Source organism: Neopsephotus bourkii, unplaced genomic scaffold (assembly GCF_033783945.1).
Source record: "Neopsephotus bourkii isolate Nb327-2 ecotype Australia unplaced genomic scaffold, CSIRO-AGI_Nbou_v1 NB_821, whole genome shotgun sequence".
Taxonomy (NCBI): Eukaryota; Metazoa; Chordata; class Aves; order Psittaciformes; family Psittacidae; genus Neopsephotus; species Neopsephotus bourkii.
In genome coordinates this window covers 1,423,614-1,439,879 of record NW_026901317.1, presented here as the reverse complement: position 1 = coordinate 1,439,879, position 16,266 = coordinate 1,423,614, and positions in this window count along the sequence as shown.

Sequence of the window (16,266 nt, the reverse complement as noted above, 5' to 3'; positions counted from 1 at the left end):
AGTAAGAGACAAAAGGTATCAACTTCAGTCTTCTTAGTGTTTTTGTCCCTTTATTTAATATTTTTCACACAGTATGAAACAGTATGACTTAGTAAAAGATCAATAAGAGAAGTCAAATGTCACTAGGAATTACATCCTTATTTACTTGTTAAGCTGGTAAGGATTTATGTTTCTACACTGACAAACTGAACAAGGATTATGAAGCTTTTCCTTGGAATCATAATCATTGTAGTGGATTCAAAAGACCTTTTTAACATAAAAAAATAAATATAAAAGTAAGAGGAGCTTTCTGTAGTGCAAAAAGAAAATTCAAAAGAGTCTGAAATCCAAGTAACTGCTTGCTTTAAAAAGTTAAAGAAGAAATAAAAAAGTCTTCCATTGTGAATGAACTATTCCGTCTCTTACATTAAAATTGTATTCCTCTATTAAGTGATCTAGCTTTTTTGCCCCTGAAGGTGAAAGTTAAGCACACTTTTCCTGTGAATCTATACATACCCACAAAATCATGTATTGCAATATTCAATATGTTTGTTATACTTCACGGTCGTTAAAGTATTCTGTATGACTTTCCAAGTCATTGAAACAATATTTGGTCCATTTTTAAATCTATAAATGAAGTTTAATTAATCATTATTAGCAGTAAATATTTTTGGACTTGAATATAACACTAATGGTAAGTTCAAAAGGCAAAAAACCAACCATATTGTCCGCTTGTTAATTGCTACAATAGCAAACAATACTTTTCAAATACTGTTGCTGTATACATTTATATGTAATTACATATACAAGTAAATACAAATTCTGTGTCTCTTTTGTGTATTATACAAAATCTAAGGGGCTTTAATACTGTAGGTTTTGGGTTTTTTTTCAAGCTAGCCTAGAAGGTATATCAAAAAATTTCAGATGACTTCAGACTTCACTGCAATGAAGTTATGTCCAGAACACTCTGGAAAACCTTCCCTATGGTGTTTAAATTTAATAATAAAAATCTGTTTTCATATTAAATTGTTCTCATAACAAATATTAGTTTCGGTGAGAGAAGCATGAGTTTTCAGTTCTGTCATTACAAGTCTGGGAGAACATCAAGCAATTAGAAATCATGACAAGCCAGAAGAATAGTACTGTTCATTTGTTCAGCATAAACAAAATAGAAACAAAAATGACACTTCTATACTATTTCTTCCAATTATTTTTTAGCCCTGATATTAAAATCATCCAAAACAAATTTATTCCTGCTGCTGCATTTTTTCAGGTGGTGAATATATCTGGAACAGATAATGCAATACTTTTCTTTTTTTTTTTTTTTTTTTGGTATCACAGTAGATGGGAAAATGTTGGAAGCTAATGTGTCACATTCCACTCATCTAGCACTGACAGCATAAGCTTGTGGCAGATGGATTACAACACATACCCGTTGTGAGTGTTCCTAATGTTCTCAGGTCTCACATGCAGCTGAGACATGAGGTGGAACTGATCTGTGGCAGATTAGTAGAGGTTATACAAGTCCAGTAACAGTATAGAAAAAGTGGATGTACTCCATGAATTTGCATGTTTGAAAGGATAACACATAGTATAATATTTTAAATATTATTAATTAACACAATGGGAGAATACTATCATGGGAAAAAGATACTGTAGCTGCTGCCAAACTGATTTGCCATTTAAAAAAAATAGACAAAACAGTTTTTTTTGACAGTTAGGAAAAATGTTTTTGCTATAGTACAGAACAAATGGTTAGGATAAGAAAACCCATTACAGTGCAAAGACACAATAATCTGGATTTTTTCCAGAGCTTTCTGATTATTCTGATGGAATTTGTTTGTAACATTGGTATGGTTTTTTGATTTTGATTTTTTAATTGTTGTTGCAGTCTGCATGTTGGAAATTATGTATGAAATTCCTTATTACCTTTTTTTTTCTTTTTTAATGAAGGGCAAATTGTTCAGTGCTTAGAATCAGATTTTCAGAACACAACTGAGAATGGGTTTTACAAAAACACACCTTAATTCCTTCAAGGTTCACAAACAGGGACACAGTCTAAAATTCTCAGCAACTGTGTTTTTACTGTGATATCATCTGAAAGATTTAAAAATAATAAAAATAAAAAGCCTTGTGAACCTCATCACTGCTCCTGCTGAATTACCGATGCAGTGTATGTTTGTTCTATTTCTGAAATACTTCAAATATTACATTGAGGAAAAAAAGACACTGAGAGTGTTCTAGTACCAGTGAAATGAGTCTGAGTACAGTAGTTAGTCTTTAGAGACAGGACAGACATATGTCCTGTGTTAAGTAGTGAAGTTTAATAACAAGTCTTTTCATCCTAAGCATAGAAAAGAAAGACTTGCATTTCAATTTACTTTTTAAAGATCATATTACTCTTTAAAATTTCATTGCTTGTTCTTTCCTCTTGAATATAAATTTCTATTACCTTAGAATGCATCATTAATTACCATGATCTTTATAATTTTGTTGATATAATTATCAGCAGTTTTGATATACCTCAGTTTAAGTTCCTTGGTGTTTTAATCATTTGATGCAACTTTGCACGTAGCCAAATTTAGATAACCATAACTTGAAACTCAGGTTCCTGTTCCATCTGCACAAAGAAAATATCATTTCTGCTGTTTAGAAGGGTGCTGATATTCCATTCTTCAAGTGCCAATATCCTAAGGAATCTAGGAGTTGTAGTAGAACATTTAAGCTATTTAAAGGGCAAGCTCCTCTAGATCTCTGTCTAAGTTTTAGCTTCCAATGCTTCAGCATCACATGAGGTTTCTTCAATAGCTCTGTTTTTCAGAACAGGAAAACCAAGCAATTGTAGCTCTATTTAAAAAAATAAAATCAAGAGAAAGTAAAATCTGTACAACTGAAATCTATTTTTTTAAATGTGCTTAGCAGTGATATGTTTACACATATGTTTTCCTATATACCCCATGAAGTCCACACATCTGCATTTCAAATCATAGCTGGACAGGCAGGGAGAACCACAGAGTGGAATAAATCTTCTCTCTACACAGTCATCTACACATATCCATGTTAGAACTTTGTCAATTTATTAATTCAAGCTATCACTGATTTCTAATCTGATGCAATTGACAATGTAATTGACAGGGTGCTATATAAGTTCATCTAGGATCCTCTTTCCATGAAAAGTCAGATGAGGTGAACTTTTGAGGCCCCATCCAACATGAACTGTTCTATGATTCTGTATACTATTGGTTCTACCTTTTCTTACACTTTCCACAATAGATCAAGCATGCTGAAAATGGGGGTTTGTTTGTCTGAGGATTGTACCATGATACTCCATATTATTGGAACAGAGAGCGGGAAGTATTCATGTTACCTAGCTGTAAACATCCAAAAATTAGATGTTTAAGCTTGAAGTGCCTATCTTCACAATCAGGTAGAAATAGATACTTTAACACATAATTGCCCCAGATATCTTTGTTTTTGGCATAGGCTGCACTTTCAATTCTGAAAGAAGTGAAGGACTAGATTTGCTAACAATGGCAGTCCCACCACATAGGAATCACTTTAAACATAGACACTTTCCAACATTCTTTATCCCTAAAATAGGTTTGATCATTTAGGGTCTTGTTCTGTAAACATTCCTGCAAATACTTAACCATTTTAGATACTGAAATCAGTGTCACTAACTGTCTTGCATTTAAGGATGTCTGCATGTCTTTTCTCATTTGGATGTCTCCTAATTGGTCCTACTTCTTTTTATTATCTTATATTCAACATTGCAGATACACTAAACACACAAACTTATATTACACTGCCAGGTGCATAAACTTCACTGGCTACTTCTTCACCTGCAAGCCAAGGGGTAGTAGTTTCTTCTAGAGGAGACAGGCCACGTCTATGTTATAAATCATTTGACACTGGATCCCAGTCTGAACCCCACATAATGGGCTATAGTTCTAAGATGCAATTATAATGTTTTATAAGTTTCTTTCACTATAAAATGCCTGAAATGATAACTAAGCAAATCCAAGCACTGCTGGATTTATGAAGGGCATAGCTTATATGACACAGTGTTATACAAGGCTGCCAGGATTGCTAGAAGGGCACTTGAGGATTGTGTAGATTGAAGGGGTATAAGCATTATACACTCCCAATTATAATAACCATAGTGAAGGCTGTTTTTTTCCCACTGGAAACCTGTTCTTTAACTTAAAAATTTAGTCTGGGAATAAACACTCATACAGTATGAATGATAAGGTGCTCTGGGTATAGAGAGCTAAGTTTTTTTGGCAGCACAAGTAGTTCTTTTGAATTGAGCTCTTTGCATAAAAATATATTTGCTTCATTAGTTAGGAATGAATCCTTTCAAGTAATAGTTCCTACATGTGAAAAAGGAACAAGCAATATATGATCTAACCACCTCAGACACCATTACATAAAGAAATTTCTAAGTTTGTCTACTCTGAATACAGGCCAAAAACCCAACCTCTTTCATTTAACTTTCAATTTGTAATGAACTAAGGCTTCCCACAAATGATCAAAATATCTTTTTCAGCTTGCACTGCAAAATACTCTGGTACTGTGGCCTTGGATCTGCTCCAGTTACTTAATTAGATTTTCAGTCCACAGGAAAGAGCCTAGAAAAAGCATCATTATAGCTATTTGTTAGAGCCCTCACTCATGTTCTGGGAAACACGTTTGTGTCTTTGTCCAGCTGGTACTCAGCTGGTCATAAAATGTAGAACAAGTTCAACAAGAATACATAGAGAGCAACCCGACTTTTAGAAAACAGGTGAGTCTGTTTCTGGACAATAACATTCTCACAGCATGTGTGAAAGTGGGTTCAACTTATTCTGTAACAGGACAAATACAGGGCTAAACCTGACTGCAGTTGCTTGCCACTCATGGTAATAAACTAAATGGGTTCCTCAAATGCTTGTTTTGTTTCCATAAAAATCTGTTTAGGATTACTGCTGAAAATGGAAGAGATTACCATTAGCAAATAGGAAGATTTTACTGTGAAAAAAACATCTCTTTTCCAGGTCAGTTATTTGGTGTTTAATAATTCTTGTTTGCAAGCTGGGGCAACATATGTGAAGACTTCATCTCCCTAAGTCAAATTACTTTCCTCAAATAATATCAGTCCTTTTTTTCATTATGGTCTGTGTCACAAAAAGTCAAGCAGAGAGTTTCTTGTAAAGGAATATAACATCATTGGCTTGCATAAGGGAAAGCAGACAACGTGCTCTGTCAAGATTAATTGTCTACAGAAAAAAAAAAATATTCCTTTGAATTATTTAAATTTTACTGTCTTTCAACTTCCCCATGAGTTTCTTTTCTTTCAAATTATTTAGATTTCTCTCAATTTTTTTCAACTAGCCTTGACATTAATATTAATAAATAAAAATATCAGAAGCAAATTCTGCTGAAACAAAGCTGAATATATCTGCAAAGTTTGTCATCTGGACATTAAAATTGGATAGGTGAATTGCCCAGAAACACGATGAAGTAAGCAAGCTTGCGAGAACTGATATAAAAACTGGGTCCACATAGGTTTTTTTTATAGACAAGTAACTATGATTTCTGTCATTACTGGTAAAAAGCCATGAGCTTTGTACTGACCTGGCAATGCAGCCACTCAGTGCTTCCCCAAGCTTGCCTTGGCGTAATCTGCTTTCAGTGCACAATAGCAGACAAAGGCTTTTATAGCACAATAGCAGACAAATTAGCTTTTATAATATTATTAATGTGGCTGTGAGTGATAGTACAACTGTAGCAGAATTATAAGAATTTCTGCATTTTTAATATAATGTTAAAGTATTAATTGGGCTTTCAATAAATTCTTAGCTTCATATAAATGATATGTTCTCTTCCACCCACAAACAGATTTTGAGGTAACTTTGTGGTGAATATTTGTAGCCTTTTTTAAAAAGCATTTCTTTAACGGACCTCCACTCAGGTGGGCATTCAAAGACCACTTAAGTTCAGGCATAATATTGTGCTTGACGGGTTTTTTCACAATGTATTGCAACATTACATATAGAACTGACATTGCACTTCATTCAACATCATTCATCAGTGTCAGAAGCTTTACTGCATACCTTCTTAAAAAAGAAAAAAAATAATAATCCAGTAGCCCTCCAGCAATCATAAATCTTGAGAACTTCTTCGATTTCAAACATATGATATATTCTGTCTATATTTCTAATGTTGCTGAATTCTATATCAGAAAAGCACATTATTAGCTATTTTAATATGAATCTACTCGATCTAGAAGCTAAAGGTGTGCTATGATTTCTCTTTTATAGAAGGGAAATTAAGGTGTAGAAGTGCTAGGCTGGCTGACAGGGTCTGAAATGAGAGATGGACCTCTAGTCGAGCCTCTGCATTCATAGCCCTATCAGTGGATCACCAGACATATATGCAGAAATCAGAAATACATGATTACTAAAACTAAACTGCATTGATATCAAACATGGTAATACTATTTCAAATAAACATTTGATTAAAAATATTCATAAAATATGTGCTAATTTTAATGTCTTCTAGAGCCTTTGAATGCATGGAGCATCTTTGATCACATGTGTAACTAAATTTTGGGTTTAGACATCAGTAATTCCAAAATACTGATTTCTATTTTGTGTGTTTGATGCATTTCTTCTGTTTTTTTCAAGTGAATAAGTCGCCAACTAGAATTTATTTCTATGGAAACAGCTGGGTTTTATTTCATTCTCTGAAATGATTGTAAATTTTACCTTCAAAATATAAACTATTCAGTTTTCCATATTTGTGGAACTATTAAAATGTGAATGATGATGATTAAACAATAAAATACTAGATATCTAATTATTTAAGTTAGTTCCTTTTGATCCTTGATAGGTGTCATGGTTTAACCAATGCCAGACAGCTTGTTCACTCACTCCCCCCTCTTCTTGCCCTCCCCCTACTCCTGGAGGGACGGAGAGGAGAATCAGAAAAAAAAATGCAACTCCCACGGGTTGAGATAAGAACAGTTTCGTAACTAAGGTATAACACAAACCACTACTGCTACCACCAATAATAGTAATGATAAAGGAAATAACAAGGGAAGAGAATACAACACCTCATCACCAGGTTACTGATAACTTGCCCCCCCCCCCCCAGCCCGACCAAGCACCAACGGATACCACCTCCAAACCTGCAGTCCACACTCGCCCTTCCAGGTAACTCCCAGTTACCTCCAGGGCATGACGTGCTGTGGTATGGAATACCTCTTTCGTCAGTTTGGGTCAGGTGTTCTGTCTCTGCTTCCTCCTGGCTTCCCTCCTCCCTGGCAGAGCATGAGGCTGACAAAGTCCTTGGCCAAACCAAAACATCATTTTTATCAGCTCTGTTCCCAGCTGAAAGTCAAAACACAGCACTGCACCAGCTACCAAGAAAGAGAAAAATGATTGCTACTGCTAAACCCAGGACAGTAGGTTTTTTTTTTAAAGATAGATGTTTAGAGTCTTACATGCAAATTTTGGTTTGTTTACAAAGGAATGTTAAAAATCCTTGGCTTTTGTATTTATTTTAAGGTATGTTGTGCCTGGAAAGGCAGGCTAAGTGTCACTTTTTCAGACTAGAAGATGGTATGTAGATGCAGCTTGTATCCAAATCTTAGAATTGATACTTTGCTTTCAGTGTCAGGTACCATACTGAAGTTCATCATACAAGAAATTTAATGAATTCGCTAAGTTTTAGATCCATGAAACCCAGTATGTTCCAGCTTTGCCTTTCAAAATGTATTTCATAGGAACATAGAGAGAATCCTTGCATAGTCCATTAAAGAGTAACAAATAGACTAATTTTTGTTTCATCATGGTGTCCTGCCTATTAATTGGGAGGATCACTGGATTTTACTGTAAGCAACAGTAACTGTGATATAATGAAAAAGAACCCACATTCTTTTAAGTAATGGAATACAGTAAGTTTTTGGTTTGGTTTAGCTTGGGATTTGGTTTGTTGGTTTTGTTGTTTGCTTTTTTTTCAACAAAAACATTGATTCTCTATACAACAGAAAATAAACATGGATGTCTGTAGTGTAACTACAGTTTAAAACTCTGAAGAATGGTGCAATAGTGCATAGGATTAAAGCTCACTATAGACACAGTACAGCACAGGGATATGAGATGCTTATGAAGAACAATCAAGGAAGAAGTAGAGAGGGATTTTTCCTCTGTATTTGGGAACTCTCTACAAAATGAAAATGAGGATATGTCTGTTAAGAGTATCCTGTCAAGCTGTATTCTGCTTATTATGAATGAAGTCTGTCACAGACAGCCTGACCAAGAAGAAATATTGGAAAAAGTTTTATTTAAAATAAAAATAAAAGTTAAAAAAAAAAAAAAGAAAAAGAGGAGGGCAACGTCGTATTGGTATCTAGGAGGTTTCTAAGCTCTGTTAGTAGCTGTATCCTCATGTTTGGTAGAAGGACCAAACAAGGTAATGCCCGCTTGATCTGCTATTCACAAGCAGAAGTGGTGGTGAATGAGGCACAAAGGGCAACATTGAATCAATCAAGAAGTGACTGCATTCATGATCCGGAAGGTGGTTAGAAAGGCAAGCAGTTGATTGGCGGTTGATTTTGAAGCACATTTGTTGAAAGCTCAGGATAAAATCATCCAGTTGCAAAGGAAAACTAGCAGATTTTGCAGAGGTCCTTTTAGTTAAGCAGGGAACTTCATCAACTAAAAGACAAAAACAACACATAGAAGAAGTGGGAAGAAAGGCAACAAAAAAGTGCTTTTAAAGAGCTGGCTAACGGGATTGCAAAACTGCTGTAAGGTGGTATCTCATAAATAGATAAAGGCAAATGTTACGTTTGTCTTTAAGAAAGGCAAGAAGGAGAAACTGGGGAACTACAAGGAAGTCAGATTCACCTATAAATTGACGAGGTATGTTCTCTTGGAATGCATTTCCCAAGACAGAAAATACGATAAACAGCATTTAATGAGGGCAACCCCTGCTTGCCCAAATTTATAAATGATTGATGATGCGGAGGTGGGGAGACTGACAGATTCAATCTACATTGTGTAGTAAAGTTTCCGGTTTTCTCATGTAAGCTGAGAAAGTATTAGCTAGATGACTGATCATTTAAGTAGGCTGATACACCAAAATCTACCACTTCATAATCATCTGGCTATAGTAACAATCCAAATAAACCTTTAGGAAATTTGAAAATATACCAGATAAAGTCTGGAATGGTGAAAAGAAGGGTTTACATGCTTGTACAGGTTTTGTCTGGAACACGGTTAATTTTCTTCACAGTAATATGTATGGTGCTATGCTTTGGATTTCTGTTGAAAACAGTTGGTAACACACCTATGTTTAGACATCGCCAAACAGCCTCAAGGCCTTCTCTCTTATTGCCCACTAGTGAGTAGGCTGGGAAGCACAAGAAGTTGGGAGGTGATAAAGCTGGAACAGCTGGACCCAACTGACCAAAGGAATATTCCATACCATGACAGTGCTCAGCAATAAAACCTAGGGAAACAAGGACGAAGCAGCAGGGGAATTATGGCATTTGTCTTCCCAACTAGCTGTTACCCTTGATGGAGCCGTGCTTTCCTGGAGATGGCTGAACAACTGCCTGGTGATGAGAAGTAGAGAATTAATTCCTTGTTTTGCTTAGCTTTCACATGCAATTTTGCTTTACTATGAAATTGCCCTTATTTCAGCCCATGAGTTTTCTTGCATTTACCTTTCCATTTTCCTCCCTCATTTTGCTGTGGGGGAGTGAGTAAGCAGCTCTATGGAGCTTAGCTGCTTAGTGGCAAGGGTTAACCTACAATTACCCTTTTTGCAGCCCAGTGTGGGCTTTGAAGATTTCAAGAAAATGACAGATCTGATTGGAGTGTGCTAGGTGGAATTTATAGCTGTTACAGCTGTTCAGGTACTAACTGGCAGAAACCTGTGTTTGCCATGGGGCTTGCTTTCCTTACCATATATTAAAGTCTAGTGCTTGTTAGTGGCTGGTTTTGCTTTTGCTGCTTGCTGTAACACCTGTTTTCTTACTCTACTATGCCTGTGAACATTTTGATAACATCAATTAACCTGGGCTGTTAGATGACCAGGGCATTGCTGTTCTTCCTGTGCTGGAGTACTGAACAGACTGGAACTCCCATGTGAACACACAGGTCAAAGAGTCTGTGACCTGTGGAGAAGTCTACATAAGAGCAGTTACACCCTGAAGCATGTCTGTCCATGGGTAAATCCATGTCAGAGCAAGTGTACCTCAAAGAGTTTGTGGCCATGTATAAGTCCACACTGCAGCAGGTGCACACTAAGAGACCATGGCCATGGATAAGCCCGTGCCACAACAGGTACACCTCAAAACATCTGTGACTACGGCTAAATCTGCGATGCAAGCAGGTGTACACTTGAAGGGACTGTGGCTTATGAATAAGTCCATGCTGGAGCAGGCACAAGGGGAGTAATATAAGGCAATGTTAAATCCTGTAATGTGGTCCAAAGGACCAAAGGTGAAGTTTGTAATGGATATACCCTTAAGAGTGTTGCAACCCATGATTTGAGTCACATGATATAGGAAGTACTATAGCAGGGCCAACCTGAACCAATGCAGAACAAACCTCACATAAAGAAGTGCAAGTTCAGCAGTGAAGAATTTTATATCCAGAAAGATCTTGATGAGCTTGAAGACTGAGCAGAAACCTCATGAAGTTCAGTAAGGACAAGAGAAGGGCTATGTACACCAAAAAGCACCTTTAGAAGCTAAAAAGTAACTCGCTGAATATCAGTTCTGTTGGAAAGGACGAAGGATGACATTGAATACCACACTCCTAAAGCTGCAAAGCATTCTAACTAGCAGTAATTCAAACCACAGATCGGACTACATTTGTACAGATATCATCAGCAGATCACTCAGATTACCAGAAGCCTTGAATACATGACATGTGAGGCAGGTTTGGGAGAGTTTGAACATATTCACATGTTGAATTGGAGGCTCAGGATATCTAATAGTTTCCTAACACTATTTGAAAAAGCTACAATGATAGTGTCAACAAACTCTTCTTGGTAGTAGCAAATGATATAACAATGGATAATATCCACAGATTCCAGCTTGGGAGATTTTGAACATTATGAAGAAATTTTTGCATTAGATAATTGAATGAAATCTGATGATGTTGTCCAAAGAGGCTGCAGAATATTCATCCTTGAGTTAAACAGAGGAAGTTAAAACTGACCCGGTTTTGTGATGACAGTGGTCACAATATGAGTGACAGTTTGGATTAGATTACCAAAAATTCTATGATTCTTTTAAAAACAAAAAAGAGGCAGAGACACAGACTTCAACCATTTTTCCTTATTTCAGTGAAAGAATTGCAAACAATAAGCAGATGTTTGAAAACTGCCTGGAGTTAAAAAAGTTTTAACACTTCTGTGAAGAGAAGTTTGTTAGTCTGAATTTCATTATTAGGACACATTTATTATTTCATTCTTTACAGACTAACAAGAATAGCTATTGAATTATGAAGTAGAGACATGGGTGGAACTGGGCATCAGAGCTGTTCCATTTTTTATAGTGAAAATTTTTCAAAAGGCTGAAGTGGGTTCCTGCACAAAAGCAAGTTATTTGGACAAAATCAAATATTTTTAATAGATACTCAATTATGTCTTAACTTAGTGTGGGGCCTGTTAATTTGATTTTAAATTATTTAATGATTATTTAATAGAATTTCACTTTGAATATCTGCCTACTAGTCCTGACCTCATTTCAAAACTATCAATGTAACAAAGAAGATTGTATAGAAAGTCTTGAGAAAGATAATGTATTTGAGGAGTTAGTGATCTTGACCAAGCTGTGTCTGTTCTGTCTTGAAAAGCCTGCATGACAGTGATGCCAGATAGACTCCACAACTCATTAAAGTTATAAAGTAGGTATACTTTTTATTCAGCACCGAGGCACATGGGGGATTACTCCTCATTTCCCCTTTACATTTATCCTCTAAAGTTATACATATGCATGAGATTGCACAACACCCCTACACGTATTCATGTCATATCACCTCTTCGTATTATAATGAGCTAAGAAGTCATAGAATCATATAATAGTTAGGGTTGGAAAGGACCTTAAGACCATCTAGTTCCAACCCCCTGCCATGGGCAGGGACACCTCACACTAAACCATATCACCCAAAGCCTATTCCAACCTGACCTTGAACACTGCCAGGGATGGAGCATTCACAACCTCCCTGAGCAACCTATTCCAGTGCCTCACCACCCTAACAGGAAAGAATTTCCTCCTTATATCCAACCTAACTTCATCTGTTTAGGTTTTAACCCATTACCCCTTGTCCTATCACTACAGTCCTTAATGAAGAGCCACTCCCCAGCATCCTTATTGGCCCCCTTCAGATACTGGAAGGCTGCTATGAGGTCTCCATGCAGCCTTCTCCAGGTTAAACAGCCCCAACTTTCTCAGCCAATCTTCATACGGGAGGTACTCCACTCCCCTAATCATCCTTGTAGCCCTCCTCTGGACTTGTTCCAACAGTTCCATGTCCTTTGTATGTTGAGGACACCAGAACTGCGCACAGTACTCCAAGTGAGGTCTCACAAGAGCAGAGTAGAGGGGCAGGATCACCCCTTTTGACCTGCTGATCACACTCCTTTTGATGCAGCCCAAGATACGGTTGGATTTCTGGGCTGCAAGCACACACACTGCGGTTCATGTTCATTTTCTCATCGACCAGCACCCCCAAGTCCTTCTCTGCAGGGCTGCTCTGAATCTCTTCTCTGCCCAGCCTGTAGCTGTGCCTGGGATTGCTCCAACCCAGGTGTAGGACCTTGCACTTGGCATGGTTAAACTTCACGAGGTTGGCATCAGCCCACCTCACAAGCGTGTCAAGGTCCCTCTGGATGGCATTCCTTCCCTCCAGCATATCAACCAAACCACACAGCTTGGTGTCACTGGCAAACTTGCTGAGGGCGCACTCAATCCCACTGTCCATGTCAGCCACAAAGATGCTAAACAAGACCGATCCCTGAGGGTCACCACTTGTTACTGGTCTCCAGCTGGACATTTAGCCATTGACCACAACTCTTTGCGTGCGGCCATCCAGCCAGTTCTTTATCCACCATTCATCGAAAAGTCCTTTGTGCCTGCGCAGTGCCTCCTAGTGGTCGTGGGTGAAGGTCTCAAGATGAAGTAAATGAGTCTTCCTCGAGCCTGAACTTTTCATCTCTAGTCATTATGTGTGCTCCCCGGAGGCTTGGTCGTTGTCCAAAGCGCAGAGCCAACTTCAGACGACCTAGGTGTCCAAAGGACGGGAATCACGTCACGGTCCCTACTTCTTAACAATAACTATGTCCTTATATCTTGTCGTAGCATAATCATGAATGAGCAATGATATTGTTAAGCAAGCGGCCTGATCTACCCCCTTTTAATTGCAAGTATGATCAGCATGAGCAAGCAGTAACATTGTTAAGTAAGTGGCTTGACCTATTTCCTTGTACACTGCAAGTACCAGAAGCATGAGAAAGCAGTAACATTGTTAAGCAAGTGGCTTAACCCTAACCCCCCTGTACATTTGTTAACGCTTTGCATCAACAGTGAGTGATCACAGTGCAACTACCCCCACCTCTTCCTCCCCCACCACCCCCATATAACAGTGCAGAGAAATCTGCTGGAATACCGTGGATAATTGCTAACCCCCGATACAGTTCCTAGATATGTGTAGCTAGAAATGCTCTGATAGTCATTATGAAAGACATAGCATTCCTGCCTACCAAGGCAAGATGTATAATTTTGTTTGTATGTGAGAAGCCATGGCATAGGAGCAGAGGTGAACCTCTTCACAGATGGGATGTGCAGTGTCCTATGCGGGGGATTCATGCGGGGTCTGCTTGATGCTACACAAAAACAAGTTCTCAGTATCTTAAGGGAGGTTAAATTTATCTGCTATCTGTATTTTTCTTCCTATTCGTGTCTTATAACTAAAACCATTTTATGTGCTATTTACTCTTGTACCTTTCTTACTGAGATCCAGAAAGAATCCAGCATGTTCTCCGGTGCAGGACAGGCATGAACTAATATACACCTTCTGAAACACATTTTAAGGCCCTTATCTCTGAAAAAAAAAACCCAGGCCTACATCCATTATACCTCAGGAAATGTGGTCTCAATATAACCTAGTCAAACCACCCTCATGTTTATATAAATACAAAGTTGGAAAAGCTGTTCTTTTCTCTGCTTTTCATAGACCTCTCTTTTTGTTTTAGACAGCTTTCAGAATAATAAAAGACATGCACAAGCTAGAAGACTGATGTTTTACTTCCATGAGGAAACAATCCCTCATCACTTACTACTGCTAGCAGAAGCAGGGTTGGAAAAGATCTTAAGATCATCTAGTTCCAACCCCCCTGCCATAGATAGGGACACCTCACACTAAACAAGTCACCCAAGGATTCGTCCAACCTGGACTTGAACACCGCCAGGGATGGAGCATTCACAACCTCCCTGGGCAACCTATTCCAGTGCTTCACCATCCTAACAGGAAAGAATTTCCTCCTTACTTCCAATCTAAACTTCCCCTATTTAAGTTTGAACCCGTTACCCCTTGTCCTATCACTACAGTCCCTAATGAAGAGTCCCTCCCCAGCATCCTTATAGGCCCCTGTCAAATACTGAATGGCTGCTATGAGGTGTCCACATCCTGATTTCAGTTTTGAAGGAAATCACTGTTACATTCAGATGAAAAAGTCTGTTTTGTGAAAAAGCCTCATTTATTCAACAGATGTTTGTTTTTAGAAACAGTGTACTTGCAAGTCTTTTGAATGATTCCTGAATTAAGATAAGTTTCTTAAAGCAGTAGACTTGAAAAATGCTCAAAACAAAAGAGAGTGTTTTGGGGAGAGTTTTTTTTTTTTTGCTTGTCCGTTTTGGGGAGGTTGCTTTTTTTAGTGTTAGGATAGTTCAGCCTAGTTTTTAGTTTGTCTCATTTTCTTTGAGAAGGCGGATGAACCAAAAATTCAGTTATACACTCTGCTTTAACACTGCCTTGAGAACACAAAAAACTCTTATAGGTATGTATCACTACCAGCACCTCTAATTAAAATTCTTTAGAAACTCAAACTTGCTATTTCAGGAACACATGCAATTTAGCATTAAGTCTGTAGTTAGATCTCTGTTCCTTCTTTCATTCTAGTGTATGTAGGCTTATTAAGAGGTTATCTGCTCAAAGACCAAAAAGCCCTCTAATATTTACCAGATAATTCAAAGTTAAAACAGTAATTTGATTATGAAGTTTTAAAAATAACTCCTATGTACTTCAGTTCTGGTGTGAAAATAAAGGAAGTATGCATTCATTAATTTACTTCCTTGGGGCTTTTGTTCTCCCAACCATACCATTATTATGAACTTCAATGCTCATGTCTTCCTAGACATAGGACTAGATGGTGAATTTTCAGTGGAATGTACCTTCTCAAAATGAGACATTCAGAACTGAAACCAGGACTGTTAGCTGTCTTGCTCAGCATCTTCTTTTTTATTCCTCTAAAAAAATATAAATGAGAGGCATATAATATCTTTATCTAGGAGCAATCCGATTTAAATGTCTGAGTGTCTATCTTGCTTATGCATAGACCTCATTTAGATGGCTAGCTTATCTTCAGACACTGCTGTGATGCAGCCACGTGTCTAAATATTTCCACCACTGTCTAAAAAAAACATGAATTCTAAGTGAAACCCAAAGAAAGGTTAAGAACTTTTGAGCTGGCAGTGGCTTGGCCACGAATACAAGAGCACCTGCTTTACATATCTAGTGAGTCTGCAGGCAGCATGTACAAGGAGACAGAAGAATGAGATGGAAAGGAGTTTCTGGATTTATCTTATGATTTTCTCATTTGTTTCTCTTTGAAACTTCATTTTAGAGAAGGTATTACTATATACAAGCTAGGACACAGAAGAAAGTCTGAATTTGAAAGGGAGAAATTAAGTTAGAAACATTGCAGGTTACATCTGCACAGTCATATCCTAATATAACCGGAGTTCAGTGTAAATTAAGTGACTTGAGAAGTGGGATAAATAGTGAAAGGGATTTGGAGGTGTTTAGTTTTTTTTATACAGAATCACTGACATAATACAATTGTGAAAGTCCTGTGTAAACCTGGAGTTGTGGTAATATGTTGTAAAATATCTGCCAGTGAACAAGAGACATGAGAAAGCACTTTCATATTTACTTATCTGTCACAGTATTGGCCAAAAGACAGAGCATTCTTTTTTCCACAGTTAAATTGTTATTTTCTGCTGTA